Raw genomic sequence first — 15,056 nt, 5'->3', positions numbered from 1 at the left:
ATCAACTCCTTTCCATTTTGGAAAGACTTTCCCTTCGTTTGCAATAGCATTCTTCCTTCTTCCTTGGTGTTTTTCTTATTGAAAAATCTGCTTGCTAAAATAATGGCGAAAACGAGTTGTAGTTGTTTTTTATCGTTACTACTTGGCAAAATTGTTTGAATGTGTTTGTGCGTGTTACTGCCTAATAAAATCTAAAAATCTAGAAGCCATGCTATAAACAAGAAGACTCTTTGGAAGTTACTGTGATTTTTTTAAAGAATCAAACTTAATTATGACATTATGAATGACCAAATATATGTGTATTTGTGTTAAAAATTGTATAGTAAGAACTCAGAATTCTTAGTTGTTTTCCAGTTTCTACTCCTTTTTTAATTTTCATATCCCTATCCATTCATGTCCCTTGAGAGAATATTTGGAGACAGAAAATCTAAGCATTGTGTTTAGCTATTCTTTGTCCGTGGTTATATTGAGAATGACACTGAGTACCTATCAGTTTTTATCTCTGGCCTCAAAATTGATTGAACTGTTTAAACCATATTCAGCAGGAAGAAACAATATTACTGCTCAAAAAATACCTTACAAAATCATTCCCAACTAAGTAAACAGAAAGAATGGTAGCAAGAGCTTTTATTTTAGCATTCAGTTTTAATTTATGAAATTCAATGATGGGCAGTAATTTAGAGAAATTGCTTGGAGTGTAAAACATACTCTTTCCATCTTTAAATCAGTTGGAAAAATATATTTTAATACAATTTCAATTTTATTCTACAATAGCTCCCTGTAATTATGCTTCCACTAATTAAAGCTTTTATAGTTTGGATTTAATTCAGCTTTCCAACCTATTTTCCATCAATTTTTTTCATCTGGAAGCTGTCAAAAGTAACAACTCTACTCTCATTTTTTCTTGCATAAAAGTCAGAAAGTACTCCCAAGAGCTCACCACAATTAAATACAGGAATGGAAAGGCAGATATTATAATGGAAAGCAAATTAGTTTTTGCCTCAGTGACAAGTATTTGAGATTCTATGAAAATTCTTCACATATCAAAACAACCAGGGAGGGCACTTCTGTTGCTGCATAAACAAAAACTACATGCAGATATTCTAATCAAGAACATTGCCAAGTACCACCTTTAGCATTTGGTTTGCATTTATAATTTAAATTATGCAGTGTAGAGTAATATCTTGGAATTTTAAGTGACTACTAGCCATCACATTTATAAAACTATTTGTATGTAATTAACTATCATTTCCACTTGATGACATATTCTTTTATATCCAAATGTGCATTTTGGAAATGAGTACAATGAAAAAGAAAAACTAGAATGTATTTGAGACTGAGTCTCCTAAATTTTTGAATTACACACTTTAGCAGAATTTAACCCTAGTTTTAAGGCCACTAAAGAAACTACAGAAATATCATAACTGTAAACACAATGGATAATATACCTGTATACTAAGTTCAAGGGAATTTACATTGTGTTAGTGCATGTGTTCTAAAGCCAATCTTATAGAATCTTTGATCGGTGACCCAGTCCTAGAATCATGAATATACTTATGCTTATCCAATTTGTGGTGTTGTTAGATTAAGCAGGGTTGCTTGCCTGACATGAACACAACTACATATAAATTTAACCAACTAGGAACATGCTTCATAAAACCCAATTACCACTAAATACAAGACAGCATTGATATTGAGAAATCAAGACAAGATAATGAAAGAATATCTACATGAACGTGAAAAAAAGAAAATACCAACTTCCCTCTAAGAGTTAAAATTGCTATAGCCCTTCCTTTTGACTGTAATAGAAAAGCCCAGAATGGAGTCAACCTCCAATTATCAACACTGACTGGTGATTTGCCATGTGCAAGGCCTCATTAATTACTATAATACTTCATACCGTTCATTGTTAGTGTCCACATTTTAAGGATTAGGAAATAAAGTCACAAAGAATTTAATAAGTTGTTTAAGAATGCAGAATAAAGGACAACATAGCACTTGAACAATTCGTTACAGATCCCATATTCTCAAATGACTATGCAGTCAATCCTGTGTATTCAGAACTTATACATCCAAAGATTCAGCCAATCACCAACCAAAAAAATTTGAAAAAAGAATTGTGTCTATATTGAACATGTAAAGAATGTTTCTCATAATTATCCCATAAGCAATGGAGCATAACTATAATTTAAACATTTACATTGTATTAGATATTATTAATTAATATAGAGATGATTTAAATTATAATAGAGGTTTGTATAGGTAGCATGCAAATACTACACTATTTTAGATAAGGGACTGTACTAAACTAACAGTTTTTGGTATTTTTTGAGGTCCTGGAACAAATCACCCATAGGTACTGAGGAATGACTACACTGTATAAAATAATTTGTTTCAAAATTGGTAATAAAGCAAAGTGATAATTCTTGATTTTTTAAATACTATGCTAGACCACTTGCTATTAAGCCTGGGTGACCCTCATCTGACTCTCTCTTAGAGGACTCAATTCTGTTTTACTAACAAGGGCTCCAGTGTTTTACATGCCTATATTGTGAGGTTAATCTTCAAAGGAAAAAAAGATTAATGAGGTGTCATTTGAGGGAACATAACTAGTAGGAATAATAGCTCCAAAATTTAATATTCAATTTTATTATTTATGAAAATGATTGGTTTTGTATTTTATTTGTCAATTATATTTTGTTATTTCTTTAATTGTGCTTTTTAAATGCTCATGGAACCAGCTATTTTGTCTTTTTTGGTTTCCTTATTAACTAAGTTAATTGTACATATGTCATTATTAATCATTTTTATGAATTTTGAATGATTGTTTTACCACCTTGTCTTGGCAGATTAGAATATGGAAAGCTGGAATTATACATAGGGTACAGTAGAAAGTGTACAAATATTAGAGTTAGAAAAAACTGATAACAAATGCAGAAAGTCAACTCTTTAAACCCTCTGAATCTTAATTTTATTTTTTGAAAAATGGAGATGATTATTTTTAGCTCATAATAGTTTTTGAAAGTTATCAGCAAGAACATTTCTGAGGTGCCAGAAATGAGTTTGATGTATCTCCTCCAAGAGTCTTTTTCTTTTCATTTTGTCAACCTGAGTTAGTCAGATTTTCTAAAAATCATAATGCCTTAGGGCAGTTTCAGCTTCACATCAAAACTCTAACGAAGGTAAAGATATTTATCAAATATCACCTGACCCCCACACAAGCATGGCCTCTCTCATTATCAATGGCCTCCCACCAGAGTGGTACATTTGTTACAATTGATGAACCTACTGAGATACATCATAATTACCCTAAGTCTATTCCTAGTAGTGGGAATAGACTTGACAAATGTAAATGACATGTATCCATTATTATAATATCAAGCAGCATAATTGCAGTGCCTCTAAAACTGTCCCTGTTAATTCTGTTCATTTGTCTACGTGCTCTTTTTTCTATCTCCAGAGTTTGTCTTTTCCAGAATTTCATAGTTGAAATCACACAATCTGCAGTCTTTTCACACTGCGTTTTTTTCACTTAGCAATGCATTTAAGTTTCCTCCATGTCTCTTCATGGCTTGATAGTGCATTTCTTTCTTTTTTTTTTTTTTTTTTTTTTGGCAGTATTAAAATTAGGATCTCATGCTTGCTAGGCAGGTGCTCCAGCACTTGAGCCACACTGCCAGCCATTTTTGCTTTAGTTATTTTTTGAATAGAGTCTGGCTTTTATGCCCAGGCTGGCTTGGACAAATCCTTGCTAGGATTGCAAGTATAAGCCACCACGTCCAGCTCCATTCTTTTAAACATTGAAGAACATTCCATTTTCCAAAAGAATCTACATCTTTGTTGTCTCCAAGTATTAGTAACTACAATTGAAGTTTCTATAAAGATCTGCGTATAGATTTTTTTCAAGTCCTTTGGGTAAAAATCAAAGGACTCAAGTTTTGTATCATATGGCAAGATTATGTTAGTTTTGTAGCAAACTGTCTTTCAAAATGGCTGTACCATTTTGCTTTCCCATCAGCAATGAATGACAGCTCCTATTCCTCATAGCAGGATTTTGAACATTTAAACATGTGTGGAAATGGAAGGGACAGATTTGAAAAAAAAATTCTAAAACTAACATAAAAGTAAACAAATTGAATATGAATATCAAAACTAAATAATATGAGAAAATGTTTTTAAAATTTCCCTTTTTCTTTCTTTTTGAATGTAAGATTCTATTTTCATATACATGGTGAAGACCAAGTTAGTAGAACTGCTATATTCGACAGTTGAAGAAGTGCTTGAATAAATAAATTTATATCAAAAATTTTTCTTCCAAAGTGCTCCCTAAAGGATTTGTTTCAGACCATTTGTTTGTCAAATACTCCCTTAGATTTGGATGAAAAGAAGTATTTTTCCCACAGAACATTCATGTTACCTAGGTAACACAGGGGTCTTGAGGTACTATCCATGAAGCAATAATTATTGTCAAAATGAGAAATGTTTTAGAGGCTACCTGATTTTCTTTAAAAAATACTGTGATATTGGCATTTGATATTTTACTTAAAAGTATCCATTTGTTTATTTATATCTATTTGTTGATAGATTCTTTTTGCAGGAAAAATTAAGAGAGATTCAAAATAAGCCAGTAGAAACAAAGCATCTAGCACACTGCTCAGTGCTATCAGATACCAGGGGGATATTGTCCCTTTCATTGTTTTTGAGCAAGTTCACATCTCTATGTTTTAGATAATGGAAACAATGAAATGATAATTGGTCATAGAGATCCACACTGAGTTCTGTGAGGTCTGGCTATGGCCCCTCCCCATCAGATATTGACCAGTTTTGAATTTTGCATCACTGTTAGACTATTAAAATGTGGTACTTTAAATTCTTCTTTGAGCTGGTGGCAATTTTTTGTTCATTAATTAATTAAATAAATACAGTATTTGGCACATATCTCTTATATATTTTTTATATTTTATATTTGTATAAGGATTACAATTATCACCCTTCTTCAAAAACATCTATATTTCACCATAAATATGAATGGATTTTTTAATAAAAAAATCCTTCCTTTTTTGGGTAAAAATCAAGATAGGCCACATATACCATATCACTTACATATTCTCTGTGATAGTGCTTTACATCTGGTTACATTAAAAAATCTGTTTACAAAACAGAAATCTAAATTAAAATAGGAGCCATCCTGGTAATGCTTAAGAATTTGGCAACAGAGTAATAAAATTAAGCATTGAAATAAAAGTAAAAGGAGATGGGTAAGGTATGGAAAAGGACAAGCAATGGATTTTTTGTTTGGCTTATGGACTGGGGACAGAGTGTTCTTATAACAGAACTTATGTCCAACAACTAAAGAATAATTTATTGTTTTCTTTTTCTTCTTTTAAAAATATGGTCTTCCTATGTAGCCCAGGCCTTCTTGGAACTTGGAAGCCTCCTTAGTGTGGTGATTACAGAAGTGTGCCTCTAATTCTGGCCAAAGTCATCATTTTCACCATCAGGTTTTACTTAAACAGTTCAGATTAAACATTTGTAATTCTAGGCTTAACAACATAATCAAGATGCTTTTAGTTCAAGAGTTTTCGTTTTAAATCAGTAACATAATAATTCTAGAATTTATCATCATTTTAATAATCTGTGAACAAACACAGGATAATGAATTTCTCATTTGTGAGAATGTTGGCAAAAACAAAAACCATCCAACAATAACCAAAATTTAAATGACTCCATTTATTTTGAGACAATATGGATTGATGTGGCAAAATAAACTCCTGCATGGTGACAACATTCACTCTTTTTCTGATCCTGATGGATCTCTCATCCTCTGAGAGTTATGTTAATGAAGCAGTATCATCTTGAATCCTCTGTAGGCTCTAAACTTCCAGATTTTGAGAACTTAATACTTTTATAGCAAACCTATTAAAATCACACATATAAAAGCTTAGTTGGGCTAATGTTGTCTTTCCAATATTTAGCTCTTGTGAAAAAAATTTATAGTTACTTATTTTGATTTTTAGGGTTTTTTTGGAAGGGAGTCAATGAGTTTTTTCAGCTTTCAGAACACTTTGTGGTCTTTGAAAAGGTCAGAGATCCTAAAATATGTTCCCCAAATAACTAATTATTAGAATATTCCATAATGTATTTTTTAATCCACATAAAACATATAGTACTAATTGTATGCTTTCTTAGAAAGCATAACATTTACTGAACAAACAAACAACAAAATCATAGCAATGCCTATGGATTGTGAATATAGGAAATTCAGGTGAATATGGAGCTATTTGTCTTTTCTGTATAGCAGAGTTTTTTTTTAATACTTTTTCCTCTAATAACTTACTTTACTCCAAGTTTTGGAAGTGGCTTGGAAGCCCAGTTCTAGACAATGTTATCCTTCCTAAATTCAGTAACCTGAACCTGAGAAAGGGTGGGTTCCCTGTCAGACTGAAAGGCCGGTTTAAGTAGGAGAGTGATTGATGCACAAACGGGGAGAATCAGAGACAAGCATAGTTGACAGGATAAACAGAGAGTCCTGTGGTCAATTCTTTGGTTTTAGTTCTCACAGGGCTCCTGGGAGCTAGTTTAGGAATCTGCAGACTGAGTTTCTCTTGTCTGAAGATGATCTCTGCAACACAGTTACTTGCAACCAAGTCCAAGAACTGCCACTTAGAAGTGGACGCCACTGATTTCATTTAATATCTTTTTTCATCTGTTTGCTTGAGACCAGATGTTGCTGTGATGCACCTCAACATCTAGTGCTGGGATTACAGGTGTGTGCCAACATGCCTAACTCTACCAATGTCTTTATGGCTTTATTTTTCAACACTGAAATAGAATGATGATGATAATAATATGTAGAACATAGGGATTTTGAGAAGAAAAAATGATTTAAAATACATAAAGTACATAGAACCATGTTTATCAGATATTGAATCTTATACCTAAATGCTAGTAGTATTATTGATGCCGGTTATATGATTATATGTACATTCTGTTTTTCTTAAGGTAAATTAAGTTTTGATCTTTTAACTTGTAATTGTCATGCCCATGATTATAAATCATGCACAAATTATACCTCTTGGACTCTCTTCTTCTGTGACATGGATATTAATGCCCACTATTTCCCCCAAAAGACATGTGTTTTTGAGAAAAAATACAGCAAAGTGACTATTCCAGATTTCAGAATGGCTGTGGTACTGACAGCTTTTACCTGTGGTCCAGACATATAGCACCCTTTTTGTTTGATTCCTGGATAGTCACCTCAAGGTGAATCCTGGGCAATTTTGGGCAGAAAGCAATCAGTTTTTTGTTTTGGAGATTTGACCAAATGCACAAAAGATTCTAATTGTTCTTTCTTTTTAAAGGACTAATGACCATTTTTAAAAAAAACACATTTTGAATAAACTAATCACTAGTAGTACACAATAAAAGAGAAAAAACAAACACCAAAATCAATAAATGAAGAGTATACTAACAAAAACAACAATGATAAAAACATGATTTTAAAAGCAGTAAGTTTCAAGCCAATCTTCATTGTACCAATTATTCTTTTACTTTTTTTTTGAAAAAAAATATTCAGAGGGGTTAAAATGAAAAGGTTGCCAACATCCGGATTTCACTTCTCATTATTTTCCATTTCATCCAATTATATTCATCAGGACATTTATTATGTCAGGATTCCTCCTGATGAGTACTTTTAAACTGGAAATAAATGAATTGGACAACATGAAATCTACCCACTATGGAACAAGAATCTATGCTTTATAGGAAAATTATCTTGAAAGAAAAGTTCAGGCTAAGATCACATCAGTGACCCAGTTCATCTACTGGATGAATTCCTGGAGAGAAGGTGAAAGTGGAAGGCCTCAAATGAAAGATTTTTAAAATCTCATTCAGTTGCTTGCTTCAGGACATACGTCATTCATAATGACCTGGTCCAGACCAGTCTTTGCCCTCCATCAGCCACTCACTGTGACGTTGAACAACCACAAACTTAGGTCCTATCCCTCACCCCAGTAGTGAGTGGTATTCTACCCACAATAGCATGAACTAAAATAAAAGGTGTAGTTTGCCATAGGAAGCTAAAAGTACTTAAAGAACAATTCTATTTCAATGAACAAAATCTCTTAATGTCTATTATACAGAATTAATACTTTGGTTGGTCCTATGAAGACAGTAATATTTCCAAACGAAGCTTTAGAGACCAAAAGATCCTCTGATCAAAACAAATACAAAGTAAAGACAGAGCAAAGCTTTCCATGAAGACCTCCAAAATTTTACATTTTAAGTAAAATTCGATTGTATTTATATTTAAAAATGAATTATGCATAATGTAAATGGTTTTTATTCTCTAAAATAAATCAAGAGAAATAAAAATATGTTATATGGTTATGTTCTGTAGTTCGTATGTTTTAGTTACTTTCCCATGTGAATCCTAAAGATACAGTTGATATTGTGAATAACAAAAAAGTAAAATTTCATAGAGAAATATTCCAGTGAAGGTATTAAGTATCCTATCTAATAATCATACATTGTATTTAATGGTGTTCCAGTCCAATTTAATGAAATCAGGGTTTAATTTCATTTATCTACTCTTAGACATAATTCTTGATGATTTGTTGTATTTTGATGTTTTACTACTAACAAGAGATGCCATTTGAGAATTTAAATTTAATTGGTAATATTTGATGTTGTTAATTATTTCTAAACACTTATGCCAACAATTTGGCTGATGCTGTGGAGCTGAAAATTCAACACCACAGTTCCCCTACAAAGCTTTTGTCTTACATTTAGCAAATATATGACACTGATATTTCTTTTCTAATATAAGTGCATAAAAAACAGAACTTTTGGATAAAAAGATCATGGTTTGAAAGTAATCATTTTTAACACTTTCTTCCTCCTCATAAGAATTGTTTATCAGCAGAAGTTTATGAAATATGGTTTTTAAATAATAAATAGAATTTGATGCTTGTAGCTACATTGTACAATATTTTTATGGAAAGAGCCTAATGTGCAGTCTTTGATTTGGTGGCCAACTTGAGCTCTGACTTTACCACTAAGTGTGTGTCCTTGGACTAACCACAATTGCAATAGATCTCATTTTGCTTTTATATGAGATGGAACAAAAAGGCAGAGCACTTTTAGGCCTTTTGAATTTTTTCTGACAGTGAGAAAATACTCACAAATGGACTCTGTGTATTTTCAAGGGCTGTATGGTTTAAGATGATTTTATTACAAGGTCTTTGCTTAACCCCTAAGCCATGTTTGCTTGGGGATTCCAAAATACCTGTAAGGTCAAGGGTTTTATAAAGCCTGACTAGAATCAGGGTAGTTTCACAGAGACTATGAAGAAGTGTGGGCTCTGGTGTCTCTGTGGAGTCTCTGATAGCCATACAAGCTTTGTTAGGGAACAATTGTTTGTTCTAGTTTTCTGGCAGCACTGGCCCTTTTTTGTGCTGACACAGTAGAAAAAAATGAAGATTACAGAGCCCACCAACTACTGAATGGAATTAATGTATTACTTTGAAAATTTTCAGGATGAACTAAGAAGAATTTGAAAATTTCAAAATTTTCAAAGAGAAGACAGAGACAGACCAGAGAAGACAGACCAGAGAAAAATATTTTATTACTATTTCTTTATCTTCTATTACTATATCTTTTATCAACAGGTATTATAATATAATTAGTTGTGTCTTCTGTTAAGATTAGAATCCAAGGAGAAAATTTGCTGAGATTCTTCATTCAATGTAATACACATAATTTCTAACATATGATATATACATACATGTGTACTTTTTTTTTTAGAGCAGTTTTAGGTTCACAGAAAAATCAAGTGGAGACTAAGGAATATCCCACCTATCCCTTTCCTTCTCCCCAGCCTCCATCAATGCTCCCAGGCAGTGTGGGGCATTGTCACAATCATAAACAACACTGAGATATTGTCAGTATCCCAAGTCCATACTTTAGTTCAGGGTTCGCTCTCAGCAATGCACATTCTATGGTTTTGGACAAATACTTTTACAAAAACTAAAGTAACATGTTTTCATTCTTTTCTTTTCTTTTTATAAATTATTTGTTTCTATTTGCAATTTATTTTCATTTTTTGGAAATAAATGAGTAAATGCATGTAGAAACTTTTGAAAAAATAGTTATGAAGAATATAAAAGTCATTAAAATATCAAAACATTCAAATATTCATATATGAATAGCATTTATACTTTGATACTATCCTTCCCAGTCCAATTATCTTTCTAGCTATCTATGCATATATCTCCTATGCATCTACTTATCTACTGGCCTATTGGTCAATGTTATATAGTTGAAAATATATGTTAGATATGTGCCTATATAGTGCATTTCTTCTTACAACATTGTATAATCATTATTTTCCAACTCACAGACTCATTTCCTAGACAGAATGGCAGTTGCTACCATCTATAAGATACTCTAAATATTTCATAATGATTTTCAAAGGTTATTAGCATAATCATTTCCTCTGGAAGTATCCTAAGGTAACACATAATAATTTGGGAGAATGTCTTTAAATATACACTGTGACTCAGGAGATGTTGACTTATCTCATCTTTGACAAATGCTGTCTGTTTGATTATCTACACACAAATTGTGCATTGTTAAGAGGAAAGTGGGACAAAATGTGGCTATAAATGAAAAAGCAGGAAGCCTTATAAAGGAAGGAACTAATGTTTATATCTTATTTGCATGCTCACTTTTTCATTTTATATTGCTAGGTTACAAATTATGATAAAATTAGCAACTTAAAGCAACACACATTTATTATTCCATAGGTTCTATAGCTCAAAGGTCTGGGCACAGCATAATTGGGTTTTCTACTTCAAGGGTCTCACCAGACTGCCAGGATGTCAGACGGGACTGCATGACCATCACAGACTTGGCTGGGGAACAGATCCACTTCCGATCTCCTTTATGTTGGCAGAATACATTTTCTTGCAGTTGAAGGATTGAAGATTTTAGTTTCTTACTGGAGGCCATCCTCAGCTCTTCGAGGCTATTTGCAGTTTCTTGTTATATGGGCTTCTTCAATATAATGACTTAATTTGTGGTAGATTTCATCTTCAAAGGAGACAAGGAAGAGCCTTAATTTTCTCTAAGATGGGATCTCAAATACTATAACATGATTCTGGGAATGACATCCTTCACTTTTGCCATGCTCTATTTGTTAGAAGTAGGTTCCACCCTCACTCAAAGGCTTAAATACTAGAAAGCAGGATTGCTGAAGGTCACCTTAAGGTCTACCCCTCAAATTCTATAGATTTCAGGTTCATGACTATTTTTAAAAGTACTTGCAAAAACAAAAATTAATAAAATAAAGTATGTATTTGAAATTTTAATAAGTAAACTTGCATTTTTGAAACAAGATTGGCATAACCAAATGATACTGAGAAATACACCACTCATAAAAAGCATCAGAAATGTCAAATACCTAACAATAAGTGTAAAAAAATGGTATATTAGATCTCTAAATTTGAAAGTATAAAATAGTACTGAGAAAAATTTTGAAAGATATAAATAACAAGGGAACTTTTGTAAAATAGTTTAAAAAATTGATGATTTTTAGTTCTTGGTTTTCTTAGGGTACTAGGAATTAAGCTGAAGGCTTGTACTTGTAGGCAAGTCTTATACCATTTGAGCCAAACACCAAATACTGTAGCTCTTAGTTTGTTTCTCACATAGGGTCTCATAGTAACTTTGCCTGGGCTGACCTTGAACCAAGATCCTCCTACCTTGGCCTTCTGAGTACCTGGGGTGACATACATATGCTATCCTGTCCAGTTCCAAAAATTGCAATAATTTTTAGATGTCAATTCTAAATTTATGTGTAGTTTTAATTCACCACAATTAAAATTTAAGAAGGTATATGTTTGTGTGCTTGTATGTTAGTTTATGTGTGTGGCTTGAATTAATTTTAAGCTTAAATGCAAACATGAAAGAGTAAGTATAATCAAGACAATCTTGAAAAAAAAGGGTAAAGAAGTTCACCAGATTCTAATAATTATTATAAAGCGACAATAACTAAGGTAGTGTGATACTGGTGTGCTAACAGAAACATAGACAGAAGGAATAACATGGTTAGTTCAGAAATATATCACATGTAGAGGGAAAAAAATCACTTGACTCCAATATAATACTATTGAAGAATTCAAATTGAATTGTTGATCTAAACATGAAAAATAATTAAGCTTCTAGAAAATATTATCAAATGTTTTTATCAGAAGATTAGAGTAAGTAAATTTTCTTACACAGAAGAAGAATGTGTTTACAATTTGATCTTCATTGAATAAAGTACTTTTGATGAGCAAAGAATATCTTTGAGGGTACATATAATTGTATCACAAGCAGAGATAGTAATCTGACAAATAACCTGTATCTATCATGTATGTGTTTAATCTATAAACTAAGAAAAATACAAAAAAGTAATTTAAAATGATAAGCAAAAGACTTGTTTTTTGTTTTCACACAAAATAAGATATCCATATATGTAGTAAACATTGACAGGGTGGTCAACATCATTATTTACTAGAAAAATACAATTAAAACCAAAATAAGACCTTACATATCCACTAGCTGAAATTGCAAAGTCACAGAAACAAAAAATGACAGGGATACTGAGTAGTTAAAGCTCCTATCCATTGATGGTATAAAGTAAATTAGTTTAATAAGTTCGGAGAAATCCTTAGATGAATCTGTGAAAACTAAACATAGGCAACAAATTGTGCAAGCAATTCTACTCCTATCCAAAAGAAATAATGCACATGTTCACCAAAATCCACGGATAAAATTAGTCATAGCATTTTTATTGAAAACTGTTCAGTGGAGTAGTGAAAAAGTGAAAATAACTTAAATGCACATCAACAGGCAAATGGAAAAACAAATTACAGTATACTTATAAAACAGCATACTACACAGCAATAAAAACATGCAAACGACCACTATATACAAGATGGAAAAAGCTCAAACATTATGCTGAGGGAAAAAGGCCAGAGGCAAAATAATATACACTGTATTACTCCATTTGTGTGAAATTTATGAATATGGAAGCCTAATGTATTGTGACAGAAGTCAGAGTAGTTGTTACCTCTGGGGAAGGTGTTATTCACTGGGAAGGAGCATGAGGAAAGGCCTCAAGGTGAAATTTTGGTTTAAGTTATACTCAAAATGGATGAATATATATACATATATATATATACACACATATATATACACATATATATACATATATATATATACACACAATACATATATACACATATACATATTGTATGTAAAACTCAACTGAACTGTACACTTGAAATTTGTATACTTTACTGTATATAAATTAAGGTTTGTCTCCAGGACTCACTGCTTACAACTACAAGAACCAGGACCTTTACTTAGGTCTTAACAGTGTTAAATCTCACTTGACTTACACTACTCCTGGTTTCTTTATTCCAAAATTATTTTCTGTCTCTGTATTTTCTGACCTTTTAATTCTCTTCCCTGGATTTCTGACATGGTATTATGTTTTGCCTTTCTCTTCCTGACAAAGAAATGCTTCATTGTATTCTGTTTCTAGTTGGGCTCCACTGTCCAACCCACTTTAGTTTCTACAATTACCAATCAGTTAGTCTTTTCTCTCTAGTTTAAAAACTAAAAAAGTTGGGATACATGAGCGTAGACATCCAGTACAAAGTCACATAGCAAAAAAGTCACATAGCAAACAACCCTCAAAAAGCATAGCAACATGTACAACTCGTTCCAACCGTCTCTTTTCATTGAAAACAATCTAAAAAAATAAAATTTTGCTTAAGCAGTAGAGTGGGAAAAGAAGAAAGAAGCAATGATAGAAGAAATGCAGAACTTTAAGTGCAATTTTTAGATTCTTCAGTTTAGAGATTGAAACTCTAACATTTAAAAGTTAAAATGAATTACCAATATCATCAGTAAATTATATAGTGTCATCAAGGAAATCTATTTGGATGTCATTTTTCTATGTTTGTAATTTAAAACTAATCTATCTTATCATTTGCTGGTAAATGGATGGAATTGGAGAACATCATTCTGAGTGAGGTTAGCCTGGCCCAAAAGACCAAAAATCGTATGTTCTCCCTCATATGCGGACATTAGATCAAGGGCAAACACAACAAGGGGATTGGACTTTGAGCACATGATAAAGCAAGAGCACAGAAGGGAGGGGTGAGGATAGGTAAGACACCTAAAAAATTAGCTAGCATTTGTTGCCCTTAACGCAGAGAAGCTAAAGCAGATACCTTAAAAGCAACTGAGGCCAATAGGAAAAGGGGACCAGGAACTAGAGAAAAGGTTACATCAAAAAGAATTAACCTAGAAGGTAACACACACGCACAGGAAATCAATGTGAGTCAACTCCCTGTATAGCTATCCTTATCTCAACCAGCAAAAACTCTTGTTCCTTCCTATTATTATTTATATTCTCTCTACAACAAAATTAGAAATAAGGGCAAAATAGTTTCTGCTGGGTATTGAGGGGGTGAGGGGGAGAGGGAAGGGGCAGAGTGAGGGGTAAGGGAAGGGCTGGGGGCAGGGGGGAGAAATGACCCAAGCCTTGTATGCACATATGAATAATAAAACAATAAAAAAACCCACCAAATAATTTATACAAAATTAACTCCATATAGCCAATTTTAAAATTATTTCAATATAGATACATTCATTAATATTTTTGTGCATGTATTATGTGTCTTTTATGAATCTATTGCATTATATGTTAGTAATTCCATATATCTGAAGTTTATTTCTATACTCAGTAGTAGATATAGTATGGAATAGTTATATAATATGAAAAAGTTATTTTGTCATAAATCTACTGTTTAAGAAGTGATATTTAGTATTGGAGAATAGTTAATCTATAGGGTGCCATTATGCATAAACTTGAAAATAAATGGAGGTGTCTTGTATTAAACATAGTCCAGATCTCACTTACATTGTCAGTGCGCCACTTCAGATCTAAAATATTCTATTGGCATCACATTCTTTATGAGATCTAGTACCAGAGCTTTGAA

Source organism: Castor canadensis, chromosome 4 (assembly GCF_047511655.1).
Source record: "Castor canadensis chromosome 4, mCasCan1.hap1v2, whole genome shotgun sequence".
NCBI classification, from domain to species: Eukaryota; Metazoa; Chordata; class Mammalia; order Rodentia; family Castoridae; genus Castor; species Castor canadensis.
This window is presented reverse-complemented; position numbering follows the sequence as displayed.